This window comes from Macrotis lagotis, chromosome 7 (assembly GCF_037893015.1).
Source record: "Macrotis lagotis isolate mMagLag1 chromosome 7, bilby.v1.9.chrom.fasta, whole genome shotgun sequence".
NCBI lineage: Eukaryota > Metazoa > Chordata > Mammalia > Peramelemorphia > Peramelidae > Macrotis > Macrotis lagotis.
Genome location: NC_133664.1, coordinates 114,583,534 through 114,601,081, shown reverse-complemented (window position 1 = coordinate 114,601,081; position 17,548 = coordinate 114,583,534). Strand labels below are relative to the sequence as shown.

At 38.3% G+C, this 17,548-nt stretch overlaps 1 protein-coding gene across 1 annotated transcript in view; it reads left to right on the top strand.

The window, feature by feature from the left end:
- The first annotated feature begins 7,480 nt into the window (after positions 1-7,480).
- Positions 7,481-17,548, top strand: part of TMEM140 (transmembrane protein 140) — a 28,509-nt gene continuing 18,441 nt past the window's right edge. The window contains exon 1 of the mRNA XM_074193646.1: positions 7,481-7,542. The gene's annotated coding sequence lies outside the window, so the exon portion shown is untranslated. The remainder of the gene's footprint in view (positions 7,543-17,548) is intronic.

The following is a 17,548-nucleotide window of genomic DNA, read 5'->3' as shown; positions in this document are numbered from 1 at the left end:
AATAGTTCCTGCTTGACAAAAGAAAAGAGCTCAAAGCCAAGGAAAATAACAGCAAATCTATGAAATAGAAAACCAGGCCTTGCTTCTTAGTTACTTACACGGAACCATTGTTAATTTTTGACCATGTATGGTAGACATTAAATTTATGGCATGTAAAATTATAAATCATTTATATAGACTGGAAATATATAACTATAAATGAAGTAACTGGGATCAAATAGTTAACCTGGTTTTACTTGTCAAAGGAAGAAAAGTGATTATAACCAACATTCTCCTAAGAGAAATAAAAGCAATATTACAGTAGTGGAAAAGGGAATTAAATTTTTATTGATTAAAACAAATTTAAGATGAAAGGGAAAATAAGAGAATCTTTGATATTAGGTTAAGAAAAGAAAGAATAATATCCATAATAAAGAACCAGTCCAAAGTATTAGACCATAGAATAATAAAGATGGAAGGAACTTCTAGGCCTAACTCTTCACTTCAGGAAACTAAGCACTAAGTAAAGGAACTTGTTCAAAGACGTTTTCCTAGTAAATAAACTACACCAAAGATGAAAATAAACCCCTTATCACAGCATGAATAAAAGGTAGTATTCTGAGAGTAATACAGGGATAAATTTTTAAGGGGAAATCTATCTCCCAAGTAGACTAAAAAATTATACAGAAATACAATAGGTGAGTGAAAGAAAAGGGGGAAACAGGAGAGATATTTTACCTTATCTAACTTTTTTGTTGGTATACTGAAGTTAAATTAGAGCTTTGGACAACACTTAAGAGGAAGTTCAAGATTGGGTCTTGGGGGATGGGTGCTACATATAGGCTAGAAGCCAAATCTAGAAAGATTAGCTAAGGCAATTGATGGAAGAACAGCAAGTGGATCTTCTGGATCTAGGTAGACAAGAGACCAAATTTAGGAAAATTAGCAAAAGTTGGGTCTGGGGGCAGCTAGGTGGCACAGTGAATAGAGCACCAGCCCTGGAGTCAGGAGGACCTGAGTTCAAATCCAGTCTCAGACATCTAATAATTACCTAGCTGTGTGACCTTGCCCAAGTGACTTGAGCAAGTCACTTAACCCCATTCCCTTGCAAAAATAAAAAACAAACAAATAAAAAAAAATTGGGTCAGGAATTATAGCAAGGAAACTGAACAATGAACAGTCAGTATCACAGACCTAAGAAGTCAAGGAACTAGGATTTAAGAGACAAACAGGTGTCTGGATTGCTGGCTTGGGCACCAACTGCAAGAATAGAGTTTGATACTGAGCCAAGAGCTTATGGGACTGGTAGCTCTTTATTTACTTTTCCTCCATGGCCACACACTAGTCTTAATATGAGTGAGACTGAGCACACATATGCAGAAAAGTAGGTAAAATGAGGCATTAAGGGATTGGAGAACTAGGTATTTCTTTTCAATAAGTTTTAAATGATGCTAATCTGTTACTCCTGTTAATTTTTAACATTAATTATTAAAGAGACATTTTTTGACTTCATTTATTAATACAACTTCTTCTGGGATCTTGATTTTTTTCTTCTATCTGCCTAGTTGGAAATGCGTGCCTGGTGGTGGTGGATAGATATAGCACTGGACCTGGCTTCACAGTTCAAATTCAGCTGCAGATACTTAGTAGCTCTGTGACTCTGGGCAAATCACTGTGCTTGCCTCAGTTTCCTAATCTGTAAAATAAGGATAATAACATAGCACCTAACTCCCAGGGTCGTTGAGGATCAAATGAATGAAAATTGTAGAGCACTTCATATAGTATCTGACACATTGTTAGGTATAACTACTATTATCATTATTATTATTTATTATTAGGTTGGAATATGATAACAGGGAAGGGGAAAAAGTCATGTTTCCTGGTTCACCCTGGACAAGCTTGATTCCAGGATTAGGTTATCCAGACCATATATCATAACAGCCTTAATCGTTACCTGGACATAATTCTTGGACATAAAAATTGATCATTCAAACTATCTTTTCTCTAAACAAAATCGAAGTCATCAAGGTTGGGGGTTCGTTATCATTCAGTGTCATACTGGCAACCTTACTGCTCCTCTCTGATCCTAGTCAAATTTCAGGCAAAAGTTAAGTGATTGAAGAACTGTGAGGGGTCTCTACTCCATCTGGTGAGGATGGAAATTCTTGAGGTAGAAACATTTTACAATTCAAATCTCAGCTGGATTATGCCCGCTACGGAAAAACTAGTTTTATAAATGAGGTGGGTGGTTGGGGAAATGAGAGTAGGAATGGCTATAAAATCTTGTTAATGAAATATTCTCTTTGATTTGTATTGATCATTTTAATAAACCAAACCAACAAGGACATGATATATATAGGAAGAATATATTTTTCATATACTCCTGACATGCTCTAGCTGATTGATCTAAGACTAAATCTCTCATCCTATTCAAGGATGAAATAATATGCTGAGCATTTCTTTTGTTCAGTGCTCAAGTTTGGAAGAGGCTACAAAAAAAGTTTAAGACATGGACCTCTGCCTTAAAGCAATTTAGGGTACAAATGTGAAAATAAAACCAACAGTGGAAAAAAATTAGAGAAAAAATAAATGTTAAACTGTCAAGTAAAACAAGATTTTTAAATGGAATATAAAAGAAATTTCATAAAATATGACAATAAAATGTAATTTTAAAGCTGAAAGGAAACTTAGAAGTCATTTAATCTAACCTCCACCCCTCACTCCTATGCTCATTTCATAGATTAGGAACCTAAGAAGAAAAGTTAAGTAACCAAGTCAACACAGCCAGTTTCTGAGCTTGAAATGACAGTAGAAATCCAAATAGCAATGTCCTACAGCCAATTAGAAGTATGACTGGAGGGCAGTTAAAAATTCAGGACTAGAGATTTGGGGGCCATTCTCAGAAAAATGAAGGGATATTGCTATTCAGATAAAAGTTGGGATGGATAACCTCTTAAATCCCTTCCAACTCTGAAAATATGCAAGTTGTAAAACCCTAAACCTTTTCCCTCTAAATTCTTATTGGTTAAAATAATTTAACCAATAAGAATTCTAAATTTAATAAGAGATAAACAGATTACTGAGGAAAACATTGTTATTATTTGAACTGGAAACCACCTTGTATTTTTCTCAGTAAGTTGATAGCTGAAGTTATGAAAATGGACAAAGTTACTGAAGAAATAAGATTCTCATAACCTAAACACTGTAGCAAATACCTAGAAGAAAATGAATAGATCAGAGAAAGGTACAATTTGAATAAAAATTGATATATTTCATTTCTTTCTGAGTAGAAATTTGGCTACTTTTCCAAATATAAAGAAAAACATCTCACTACATGGATACCACTAAGAAAGCATTTACCTTAGGTGCAATGGGATATTATAAAGACAAATTCTACGCAATAGTCTTGGTCTGTGTCCCTGACCTATGAAAGACAGAAGTCATTTGAAAGATTTTCAGCTCTTAGAGAGTTTCAAGATCAAGAAAAAAACTGACCTCTGGATCACAAAATCTAAATATAAGAAACCTCCCAGAAGTAAATGGGAAAACTTCCTGTCAGATATGAAAGTGGATATTAATATTTTGAAAAACAAATTCCTAATTATAGCTTTTGACCAACAAGACTCCATACACATAGATCTCTACCAAGCTGAATGAGAGGCTAGCCAATGTTTAATTGAAATTCCAAAAGGATGATTAATCCAGCCTTAAGAAAATTATTAGAATGTTCTGAATTGAAAATTGGAAAAAATACAGCAGATGTGTGAGGGGGGAAAAAAAGTATGACCCATTGAATCCTAAACTACTGGATATTCTGGATATTCCATCTTCTTTGGCAGGTGCAATACTTTGCTGAATTTTTTTTTAAAGTCCACATTAAATTTAAATTTTTACAAAGAATTTACAATCTAATTGGACCTAAAGTGTTGAGTAATTCATACTAATAGTAAGATTTAAATCTCCTGTTCCAGTCTCTTCCCTTCATGATATGGCTCTAATTCTCCAGCTGCAGGGACTATATTGGTAGTTTCTTTGATGATGATGATGATGATGATGATGATGATGATGATGATGATGATGATGATTATGATGCTTGTCTTTCATTCTCAAAGAAGACCCACAGCATCAGGGAGGTGATGCCATGACAAGCAAATGAACTGAATTTGAGTGAGGGGGTGCTGCTTAAGTAACTAGCCTCACTTTCTCCTCCAGAACCCTCTGCATCCAGTGGTAAAATATGAATTAGGGTGACTAAAGATGGCTCTAGATGTAAAGCAATCAGGGTTAAGTGACTTGCCCAAGGGCACACAGCTAGTGAATACCTGAGGCTGGATTCAAACTTCCATCCTTGTGACTCCAAGGCCTGTGCTCTATCCACTGTGCAATCTAACTGCCTTGGTAATTGCTTTAATTTTCCAAAGACTATGCTTCTCCCTCTCAACTTGGGAACTCTACAACTTAGAAGTACCAGAAAGTCCCACCTACCCCTCACTACCCTTCCCCCCACCCCAGTCTAGAAGAATCCACTCTAAGGAATTCTGGTTTCTGATTTGGGCTTAAAAAAAGAATTTGAAAGATAAAAGACAATGATCAAGAGTTACAAAACTAGAAACTCCCTTTTAGGCACAACCTATACAACCTATATACTAATTCTGCAAATTGCCATTGTTGCTTTTAGAATGTGGAAAAGACTTAAAATCTACCTCCATAGCCTTAAGGAACTCTGATCTGAAAGTTGAGATATAAGCAAGTGTCTCAGCTCAGGGGGATCAGCAAGTATTTCAGTAAGATCCTGTCTTTCTCCTTCACCACTTCTTAGACTTTAATCATGTCAGAGACAACCCTAAGCACTAGGAACTAATCAGAGGGTTTCCTGTGGATCCTTAGTAACTATAATCCCTCAAAACTATTATTAAAAAATCTATGATTTTATAGGCATTTCACCACTGAAAAGACCGAATATCATTTCTATTTATTAATCAAGTTAACAGGATTTCCTATAAATTAATAAATTTACCAATAATCGTGTGTGTATGTATATATATATATATATATATATATATGTGTGTGTGTGTGTAATATACACATGTAATATATATGGATGTAATATGTATATATGTAATATATGTTTTTATTTATATATATATATATATATATGTGAATAGAGGCCTTAGGAAGACCCGAGTTCAAATGTCACCTCTGACAGGCATGTGACACCTGGGTTAATCATTTAATCTCCCCATGTCCATAAAGAACTCTGTGAATTAACTTGTAACTTTTTTGCAATAACTTGTGAATTAAAATTTATGACATTTCTTACATTCCTGGATCAATGAACCATGTGATTTCTTCACTAATAAACAAATCTCCAGCAGTCTTTGCAAGCCCCCCCCCTCCACACTGGGGTGCCTACCTTCTATCTACCTTTCATCAAATTGGGCAGAATTGTACTTTAACAAAATCAATTTGACAGCCAAGAGAAAGATAGATTGAGATGGACAGAGACTTGAGTGAGAACAACCAGCAGGCTAATGCAATAGTCCAGACCTGAAATGATATGGGCTTGCTCCAGGGTAGAGACAGTATCAGTCAGAGGATAGAAAAGGACATATCCATGTAGAGGTAGAAATGACAGAAATGACAGGAGGTAGAAATGGAGGATGTGAGAGAGACAGTGATGAGTCAAGGATAACCTAGATCTGAGTGTGGGGGACTGGGAGAATCAGGACTTTTGACAGTTATAGGAACTTAAGAATAGAGGAGGGTTTAGGAAGAAAAATATTGAGTTCATTTTTAGATACTAAGTTTAATAAACATATGGGACATCCAGTTCAAGATGTTTAATAAAAAGGTGGTACTGTACTACTGGCAATCAGGAGAGAGGTTAAGGCTAGATAAGTAGATGCAAGAGCCTTCTTCATAGCTCTGATGAGACCACCAAGTGAAATAGGATTGAGGAAGAAGAGGAGGACCCAAGGGGGAGTTTTAGAGGACACTTATGGTGAGTAGGCATGTTGTGGTGAATATCCAATAAAAGAGACAGAAAGAATGGTCAGTCAGAAGAACCTAGAGATGGCAGTGTCAGGAAAACTAGGAGAGTATCCAGAAGACAAGGGTTATTGACAGGACTAATGACTGCAAAGAAATCAAGGATGAAGATGGAGAAAAGGCCACTGGATTTGGCCTTTAAGAGCTCACTGGAAACTTGAGAAAGGAGTTTTGTTTGAATGTAGGTTAGAAAACAGAATGCATTTCTCTCAAGAAATCAAAGTGAAGGCATATTTGTATGGTCTTCTCACGTTGTTTATTTAGAAAAGGTAAGAAAGATATTGAACAATGGTTAGTGGGAATGGATGGATCAAGGGATGGTTTTTTAGTGGGGGTGACATGAGCATGTTTCTAGGCAGAAAGGAAATAGCTAGTAGTCAGGAAGCAATTAATATTCGTGAGAGGGAGTACTGCTGGGGAAGGGATGGAATGGGGTCACAGGTATTCAAAAGGTTGGCCTTAACAAGAAGAAAGGCCACCTTACCTTTTCATATGCAACAAAAAGGAAGGGATAGTGACAGAAGGGATTTGGATGATATGAGGAAAGCAGAAGGAATAAAGAGGAAGATGTCAACTTTTTTCAGTGAAATATAAAGCAAGAAAAAGGTGGGAGAGGAGGGTTGTGGGAGGTTTGAGAAGAGATTAAAAAGGTCTGGAAAAACCACTGTGGGGAATAGGTTAGTAAATGGAGTGTTGTTGAATCATTTTTTCAGTCATGTCTGACTCTTCATGATCCCATTTGAGGTTTTCTTGGAAGAGATACAAGAAGTTTATTATTTTCTTCTCCAGCTCATTTTATAGATCAAGAAATTAAAGGAAGCAGGGTTAAATGACTTGCCCAGGGTTGGGTCCTCCTAACTCCTGGGTTGTTGCACTATCCGCTGCACCATCTAGCTGCCCATAAATTAAGGAAGGATAAAAGGATTGCCTGTTCATAGTGAGGGCCCAGGTGAGATTACAGAACAGAAACTTGTAAAGAACTCAATCAGCACAGTTTTAGTTTAATTTTCTTCAGCTTCCTTCAGCAGTATGTGAACAGGAGTAAAAAAAAAAAAGAAGACAATGGAAGTAATCTTTCATAGAACAAAGGGGCAATGGAATCAAGAGAACAGTATAGAGTTGATTCAGTTCAAGATGGGAAAGATGGGAAAGCCAATATGGGGATAATGGCCTGGGAAGAACTGAGGGGTCCAAGAAGTAGGGGCCACCATGCAAAGAACAGGGTTTGGAGTTGGAAGGGAGAGGTAGGAAGAAAACAGATTATAGTGAGATAAAGGAACTTCAGAGTTCTTGAACAAAGATGTGGAACACTTCTGAATAATAGATAACTCAAAGGGATAGCCCAGTCTGTATGTAGATTGGTAGAGTAGAGGAGTAGGTCCAGGGAAACGAGTAAGTTGGGTATTATGAGGTCAGAGTGCTGATCTCACAATGTCAATATATAAGTCTCCTGGACAGGAGGTAGGGAGAGGAGAGAGAGACTGGACTTGAAGAAGGAAGGAGAGCACTTCAGAGGTTTGTAGACAGGATCTTGAATGAGTGATTAAGATAAATTGAATGCACTTCAAAGGAGGAAAGTTTACCAAGAGATGGTGGTAAAGGGAGAACCTGGAAGTGACAACGAGGAGAAAGCAGTATGTAATCTTAACTCCTCTGGCACTATCAGGATGTTGGGGGATGTTAATGATGGGCTGTCAGAGCTAGAATAGGTAGTCAGAGAAGCTGGAGGGAGGGAGCCAAGAAGATGGAGGGAACAAGAAAGGAAAAGGTATAAGATGAAATAATTTGTTGCCCAATAGAACAGGCTTTTCGAACAGCATAACTGAAGAAGTGGGTAGTTTTTAGAATGAGAAGTTGTGGAGATTGGGTTCAGACGGATGGGAATAAGGGAGTTATCTATGAAGGATGGAGAATAAAAGGAAATCAAGCAATAGAATCACTGTCTATTCCCCCATATACTAGTAAGTATAATCTATATCTCATATATAGGAGAGAAACTTTCTGGGGAAAACTTACAAGGCTGTATGGAAACCATTCCTCACTGTTCAGAGACAGAGTGAAGGATCAACCATCCTTCTCTTTGTCTATTGTCATTGATCAGAATGGAGATCTGCTAACCCTCAAGGTCCATTGGGATCTGTTGAGGTCCTTCAGTTCAGTTACAACAGGATTGGAATTCTGCTGGAACCACTGGTTCAGAGGTACCCTAGCAACTGCTCTATATTCACCACCTTCCTTCTCTCCACTGACTACATCACTGAAGCCTGCTAGCAAGACCTGAGTTCATATCAGACCTCAGACACTTACTAGCTGTGCTACTGTGGACAAGTCACTTAACATCTTTTTTGCCTCAGTTTCCACAGCAATGAACTGGGGATATCATCAGCACCTCTCTGCCAGGGTTGTTGTAAGGATCACATGAGGTAATATTTGTAAATCATTTAGCACAGCACCTCTGTAGGTGCTTGATAAATCTCTTCCTCTGTGCAACCACCTCACCCCATCTCCCCACTTTCCCTTCTCCATTTCATGGCTACTCAGGAACCCCAGTACTCCCTAGATGCTGAGACAGGTTCTCTTTTTTTTTTTTTAAGGCTCTACCTCTTTTTCTTTTTTCCACTTAGTACCTCATGGAATCCTTGGTCAATACAGAAGATCTAAGTTCCTGATGCTTTCTTTTTTTTTTAGACTTTTTCAAGGCAATGGGTAACAGTGGCTTACCCAAGGCCACACAGCTAGGTAATTATTAAGTGTCCAAGGTCGTACTTGAACCCAGGTACTCCTGACTCCAAGGCCGGTGCTCTATTCACTGCACCACCTAGCCACCCCATTCCTGATGCTTTCTAAAGTAGATTGGGGGAATGGGAAGGGATGGTGGAAGCAAATTATGTGACTTATAAATATGCATATGCATGTGGATAAATATTGAAAAATTGTCATAACAAGCAATTGGAAAAATAGAATAAAATGTCAACTTAAAAAAATAAAATAAAAAGTAGATTGCAGCACCCCTTCTTCTTGACCTGAAGCTGGGAGGGTGGACTCCCAGTGTCTATTTCATCCAAATAAGGAAATCCTGACCCGGAGAAGTTAAAATGATTTTGTCCAGGTATGCATACAAGTAATAAATGTTGATTCCAAATCCAATCTTCTTTCCATCATGCTACTTCTTCAGATTTTAGAAATTTTTTCTAATTAAAAGAAGTTGATTTAATGCAATAGACAAGAGGTCAATTTAATGTAATAGACAATAATTAGGTTTCTAGTCTATACTAGGCAACTGTTTTAGTTCCTGGGGATTTGGGAGACAGATGGGGGCTGGGGGAGGGAGGCGAAAATGGATGTGTAATTTCATGGTATCAGGGACTGCTAGTAAAGAGACCTCCTTCCATTGATGAAGCTCAACAATTGTTCTCCAGATTGGAGAATGAGAATTATTCTGGTGCACTGAGATATTGAGTGACTTGCTGGTGGTTAAATAGTGTATATCAAAGTCTAAATTATTGCAAGACTGGTACTCTATGCATTCTGTCTTATTAGGGATGTGTGTAATGATAATAAATGACATAGGTCCATGGCCTCAGAGATCTTAACTAGGTTAATAGGACATGCACAGAGGCCAAGTATGATACAAGAGAATGTAAAAGAACAAGGGAAATATCTAAACAAAAATGTTCTAAGGAAATTTGAGGAGAAAGATCACCCCAGGGTGTCCTGGATTTCATGGATGCATTCACAAAAAAAGGTCAGAACAAGATTGAGAGCAGTCAAACATAGAGCATGTGAGGGCAAAATCATATATAAAAGGGCAGAAATGTAAATTAGAGTCAGATTGTGGAGAGCTTTAAATGTCAGGAGAAAGACTTTTCATTTTGGTTGAACACAGATTTAGGTGTCTCAGCCCTTCTTTGCTCTATTCCTATGTTCTGCTGAAGAAGTAAGGAAAGTCATAAAACCATGCATTACAAATTAGATCATCTTAACAGGGCCCTCACTGCAGCAAGGCAATCATTTTACACACACACACACACACACACACACACACACACACACACACACACACCCACCAATTCATAATCCCACTTAACCACAATGGTTGTTCCTAACCTGTTTATTCCTCCTTAAATATCCCAAGACACTCTTTTCCTCATTGTATCAGCTGAGAATCCTGCCTCATACTTCATTGAAAAAATGAGGCTAGTCACCAAGAGTTTCCTCTTTTCTTCTTTTACTCATCTTACATCTCTCCCCTCATTCACCCATCTTTCAGGAAGAAGAGGCCCTTTTCTTTGCCAAAACCAAACCCTCTACATGTACAAATGATCCAATCCCATTTTCTCCTGTAAATTGTCTTCCCTATCACCCCACCCTGTTCTCTGTAATCTATATACTGGTTATCCTCCTTGATGTCTACAAATATACCTATATCTCCCTCATCCTTAAAAAAACCCTTCCTACACGCTATTATCCTATATTTCCTTTTCATGGCTATCTTCCTAGAGAAATATATCTTCGTTTCCTCTCACCTCTGCAATTTAACTTCCATCTCCTTATTCTACTCTAAAGTCTCCAGTAATCTCATAATTGCTAAATCTAATAGCCTTTGATACTACTAATCACTTTCTTCTTTTTTCATACTTTCTCCCCCTCTAGGCTTCCATGATACTGCTTTGCCCAGATTCTCTTCCTTACCTGTCTGACAACTCCTTCTCAAGGGGTCTTTCTCAGACCTCTTTGCTGGATCTTCATCCACATCATATCCACTAACGATTATTCCCCAAGGTCTGTGTGTTCTCTCATTTGGTGATCTCATCACAATCATCTCTATAAAGAAGACTCAGCTCTATATATCCAACTTGAAAGTCTCCTAAGCTCCAAATATTCATAACTGCCTTTTAAACATCTCAAACTGAATGTGCTGTAAGACACATTGTCCTAACTCATTATTTTCCCCAAAACCACCTCTTCTCCTGAACATCTCTATGATTCTCAAGAACATAACCATCCACTTAATGTGGCTATAGCATCCTTGACTGCTCTCTTGACCTCATTTTACATAATGCATCTACTGACAGTGTTGTCATTTCTACCTTCACAAGATCTCTAGTACATAACCCCTTCTCTCCACTCCTACTGCAAACATCTTGGTATTCAAACTTTAATAACCTTATTCCTGGACCACCATAACAGTATCCTACTTTGTTACCCTGTCACAAGTTTCTCCCCACTCCAATACAATCATCATTCGGTGGCCAGTCCTAAGGTACAGGACTGGCCATGTCATTCTTATGTACTCAAAAATTCTAGTGAGACTCTACCCACTGTATAAAATATAAAATTATCTATTGTCTCTTAAAATCCTTCACAACCTGGTCCTTTTCTAGCTTTTCTATCTTCTTAAACTTTACTTCCCTCTTTGTTCTTTATGGCCCAGTGACATTGGGTTTCTTGCCGCAACCTTTCCAATGACATTCCATCTCCCAATTACTGTGATTTTTTTTCAGTGGTTGTTCCCCCAACCTGAAACACTCTCCCCTTCCTGATGTCCACCTCCTATATTCCTATTGGTTATTTTTCAGTCATTTTTCAGTCATGTCTAACTCTATGACCTCATTTGGGGTTTTCTTGGCAAAAATACTAGAGTGTTTGAGAATTCCTTCTCCAGCTCATTTTGCAGAAGAAGAAACTGAGGCAAACGGGGTTAAGTGATTTACCAAGGCTCACACAGCTAGTAAATGTCTGGAGCTAGATTTCAACTCAGGAAGATGTGCCACCTAGCTGTCCCCCAGCTTCCTTGGCTTCCTTCAAAATTGAACTTCACTCTTCACTCTTACCTTCTGCAAGAGTCCTTTCCCAGTCCTTCCCACTCACCCACCCTTCACTGCTAGTGAATTCCTCCAAGATTGTCTTCCTTTGTATATATTTTGTTTTATATATGAGTGTGTGTGTGTGTGTATGTATGTATGTTATTTCCCTCATTATTGAGGACAGGGACCTCAATGTTTTTGCCTCTCAGTGGTCTCTTGCGGAACTAAAGATAAAAGGCAGAGTCCTGGGACACCTTAAATGATCATCTGTCTTCTTATCCGCATATTATTGAGACCTCCCCCAACAAGAAAAAGGCAACCCTAATTGGAAGGCACTTAATGAGGAGGTAGGCTAAGAATCCTCAGTCCCTCCCAATTACTTCATCTTTTGAGAGAAAGAGGTTTGCTGAAATGTGGTCTAGTCATAAGGTTTGAGCCCACTCTAGCAATTTTGGTGCCTCATTAGGATAACTCCGGCTGAATGGCATCAATTGGCTCAGTTTGGCTTTGTTTTAGAAGCCATGGGGGCTAGAAGTGATCACATTACTTTGTCATACTCTTCAGAGATTGACTGGTCTTATCAGGAAAGGGTCTTGACAAAAATAGGAGTAAAAAAAGATGGCTCACAAATTAATAATTGGTTATTAGCATAATATAAAATTAATTCCCCTCATTTCCAACACCATTCAAAACAAGATTAAACGTATTTACCCCCCCTTTTAGAACAAAGGAAAATGTTTCGGAAAGTTTAGGAACAAGAACTCCAGAATGTGTTTTAAGTCCATATGTCCTCTGCTAAGCTAGAGGTCACCTGAAGGGGGGGGGGGTCCTTTAAAAAAAACAACCTGGAATAATACCATAACTAAGATTTTCAATGTTTAATGTCATCATATCCATCATTGATATAGCAGGTAAAAGTGAGAAGGAATAGATAATATATGTCATGTCATAGGGCATACTTCTTTCTCTAGAAAAAAGGATATTTTGACTGGAAAATGAATAAAATATAACCATAAAGCATCAATATACATTGTATAAATTGGAGTGGGTTTGGGAATTTGGTGCAATTGTAGCTAATATGCTTATAAAAAAACATGTAGATAATGGCTTGCTTGTGATTAAGGAAGCATGATGGAGTGGAAAGAGATCCTGCCCAGGAGGCAAGAAGGTCTAGGTTCAAGTCCTGCTCTGACTCATACTGACTATGACTCTGATTGTTGTTGTAGTTGTCATTTGTGATTTTTCATGACCCTATATAGGATTGTTTTGGCAAAGATACTAGAGTGGCTTGCTATTTCCAGGGTCACACAATAATGTGTGTGGCTTCAGACAAATAAATGTCTGAATTCAGATTTGAACTTGAGTCTTTCTGAGTCCAGTCCAGCCACCAAGGTGTGCCTCCTTAAGCCTTAATACATAATCATTTTTTCTTAATTTTATATTATTACAATAATTTTTATGAGAGTAAACATAAACCCCCCCCCCCCCAAGAAGATGAGAAACCTCAAGAATAGTGAGAGAGGGAAAAAAGTGTACTTCAGTTGTGTTCAGATTACAATGGCTCTGATGGGTGAGTTGCTTTCTTTACCATAAGTCCACCAGAGAAGTTGCTTCAATGTTTTTCCCACAGTTGCTATTACTAGCTGTACCTGTACTCTATTCCTCCCCACTCTCATTTGTTCTATTCTCTCTCTCTCCTTTCACCCTGTCCCTGCTAAGAAGTATGTTGCATCTGAGTACCCTCTCCCATGCTCTTCCCTCTCTACTATCAACCATTCTCCCTTTCCCTCCCCCCATTCCCCTTATCCCACCCCTTTCTTCTCATTTTCTTCTAGGGTAAGATAGATTCATATACCCTGTTAAGTGTATATTATTTCCTCTCTGAGTCATTTCTGATGAGAATGAAGGCTCATTCCTCCTTGCCTTCCCCCTTTCCACTCCATTGTAAAAGCTTCCTCTCAACTCTGATGTGAAATAGCTTAACCCCTTCTTCCTCTCCTTTCTCTTCCTCCCAGTACTTTCCTTTATCACCCATTGATTCTATCTTTTTACTATATTATACCATTATATTCCACTCCTTCCTGCACCTTGTCTATATTTCCTTCTTCTAATATCTCTTATAAATGAGAAAATTCATATGAGTCATCAGTATCTTTTTCCCATGCAGGAATACATCAAGTTCCTCATAATTAGTCCTTCTCATCCACCCCCTGTATGGTTCCTCTGAGTCCTGTACTTGGAGATCAAACTTTCTGTTCAGCTCTAGTTGTTTCAGTAGGAAAGTTTGAAAGTCCCCTGTTTCATTGAAAGTCCATCTTTTCCCCTGAAAGAGGAAACCCAGTTTTGCTGGGTAGTTGATTCTTGCTTGAAAACCAAGATCTTTTGCCTTCTGGAGCATCATATTCCAAGCCCTATGAGCCCTAAACATAGACGTTGCCAGATCCTATGTAATCCTGACTATAGAGCCATGGTAGTTGAATTGTTTGTTTCTGGCAGCTTTTAGTATAGTGTCTTTGACCTGGGAGTTTTGGAATTTGGTTATAAAATTCATGGAAGTTTTTCTTTTGGGATCTCTTTCAGGAGGTGATTCCCTCAATTTCTATTTTTATCCTCTGCTTCTAGGATCTCAGAGCAATTTTGCTCTATTATTTCTTGAAAAATGAAGTCTAGGCTCTTTTCCTGGTTGTGACTTTCAGGTAGCCCAATAATTTTTAATTTATTTCTTCTGGATCTGTTTTCATGGTCAGCTGTTTTTCCAATGAGATATTTCACATTTTCTTCTAATTTGGGTTTTTTAAGTATAGTTTTATTTCTTCCTGAGTTCTCACAAAGTCATCAGTTTCCTTTAGTTCCATTCTGCATTTGAAGAAGTTATTTTCTTCAGAGAAATTTTTATCTTTTTCCAGTTGGTCAATTCTGCTTTTTAAGGTATTCTTCTCCTCATTTGCCTTTTGTGTTGCTTTTTCCATTTGGCCTAAACTTTTTAACATATTTTCTTCAGTATTCTTTGTATTTCTTTCACCAAATTGCTGGCTTGGCTTTCATGATTTATCTACATCGCTCTCATTTCTCCTCCTAATTTTTCCTCTACCTCCCTTAATTGCTTTTCTGAGTCAATTTGGAGCTCATCCATAGCCTGAGCCCATTTTCTATTTCTCTTGGAGATTTTGGATACAGAAGCTTCAATTTTGTTCTCATCTGAGTATGTATTTTGATCCTCCATGGGACCAAAGTAATTTTCTATGGTCACATTCTTCTTTCACTGTTGTTTGCTCATTTCCTCAGCCTATGACTGATTTGACACACTTCCAAGGCTTTGGGGAGATTTGGGGACAACCCACAGGGATCTTAATTCCTCCAAGTCTTATGAGAGGCTCTGACTGCTCTCTTGCCTGTGTTCAGGCCCTCCCCTCTGCCCTGGAGCTGTGAAAATGGTCCCTGCTCAGCTATGGTGGTATTGTGGGGGCCCAGACTGCAACCTGGATCTGAGTGTGGGCAAACAGCAGAGCCTTGCCCCAGGGAAAGCAGAGAGATTTCTGCAGTCTCCCCCGACCCCTTTAACATCTATGGGTGGCTGGGTGGCTCTGCCGACTCCAGATGCAGGTTCTCACCACAGGCTGTGCTGCACTGCAGCTGTGGCTACAGCCTCACTGTGGCTTTTTCCAATCCCCAATCCCAGGGGAATAGACCTTTCTACAGAATTTCTAGGTTGTCTTGGACTCTCTGTAGGTTCTGCCCCGCTAAATTTTGACTAGAATCATAATCTGACAGCTTTTGGAATTATTTTGGGGAATAGTTTCTGGGAATTCCTGTCTTCATACCGCCATCTTGGCTCCACCCCACCATAATCATTTTTTGAAAAGGTGCTATGCACAATGGAGAATTCAGATTTCTGGTGAACTTTTTTCTTATTTATCTTTCTTTTAAATTTGTCTAGAGTTGAAAAAGGCACATGGAACTATTCCACATCATCATTTTACTATTTCTCTTTGCAATTTGATTTCCTTTTTCTTTAATAATCTGAATACTGTTCTATTCAGTACAAATATACTATATAGCTAGATGTCAGGATTTTATATTCTTTTTAAGGATGATGTAGTTTTATTGTTTTATCCTCTTTTAATTGTTTCTATATTTACTGTCACATTATCTAGAATCATTATTGTTATCCCTGTTGTTTTTTTAGTTAACCTGAAGCATAATAAATTTTGCCTGAGTCCCTTATTTTGACTCTGTGTGAATCTTACATTTAAAGTATGCTTATTGGAAAGAGCATTTTGTTGGTTTTACTTTCTAATCCATTTTGGTGGTTTGTGGTATTTTTTTCTTTGACCTGGAAATTCTGAATTTTGGCAATGACATTCTTATAAATTTTCATCTTGAGATTTCTTTCAGGAATTATTTCAAAAGATTCTTTTTATTTTCACTTTGCCTCTAGTTCTAAAAAAATCTGTGAAATTTACCTTTATTCTTTCTTGAAAAATGAAATCTAGATTTTTATTAGTCAAAATTCTTAACCAATCCAGTGATTCTTAGATAACTCTTTCTGACCTGTTTTTGTTTTTAATAGGAAGTATCTTGCATTTTTATTCTGTTTTAATAGAAAAATCTCTTAAATTTGTTGGGGTTTTTAAATTTTGTTTTAAATGTTTTTAACTTGTTTTAATATTTCTCTTTTTGTGGATTTGTTACTTTCAGGTTGGCCCAGTCTAATTTCCAGAGTTCAGATTGGAAACTTGTTCAGGTGTGGGCTACCTGGGTTCTGAGTTAGGCCTGGATAACCTGAGGACTAGCTCAGACCTTAGCTGAGTGGGCACTAGTGTGACCCTATCTCCTGCTGTGGGTCCCATAACCCTGACTTTTCTCTGTAAGAATTTCCAGTCTTATGTGGTCTTGCCCTGTATAGTATAGTTCATACCCATTTCTCCTTGGCTTTCTTGGGCATTGTTCCCTTGAACTTTTTTTATATGTTAGGTTCAGGATCTGGATTCCTCTGGGTTCTGACATGTTGCCATCTTAGCCACAAGTCTGGACCTGTGATTCTACTGGCATGGGGCATTCCCAGTGAGGAAAGTCCACTTCACCAATGCAGATCAGCACTGAGGAGTGAGTGGCTTACCCAGAGAACCATGACTAATATGTGTCAAAGGCAGGTCTGGAATTGTCTTTTTTTTTTTTGGTTTGGTTTGGTTTGGTTTGTAAAGCAATGGAGTTAAGTGACTTGCCCAAGGTCACACAGCTAGATAATTAATTAAGTGTCTGAGACTGGATTTGAACTCAGGTACTCCTGACTCCAGGCTAGTGTTCTATCCACTGCACCCCTTAGCTGTCCCTCAGGGCTGGAATTGTCATCTGCTACTGGAGCAATGACTCTCTGTGATCAGGGACAGCTCGGAAAGGAATCCACAACTTCCCAAAGTAACTCAGCTTCTCTTCCTTCTCAATTCTGGCCATAACACCCTGTTTATCCTCAATGCCCTTTCCAAGATAGCTTCCTCACAGCCTGGCATAGTCTGGGCAATGCATATTTATCATGCTGTCATTTCCCGTTCTAGGACTTGAAGTAATCAGAACACTGTCAACAGGAACAAGTTGACAACACTATTTGTAAGAGTTCACCTTTTGTGCCAGTGAGCGATGCAAGTACCATTTCCCCCACCTTTTCAGGCTGAAAATGAAGCAGAGAGAGGGTAACTGACTTGCATGAGGGTCAC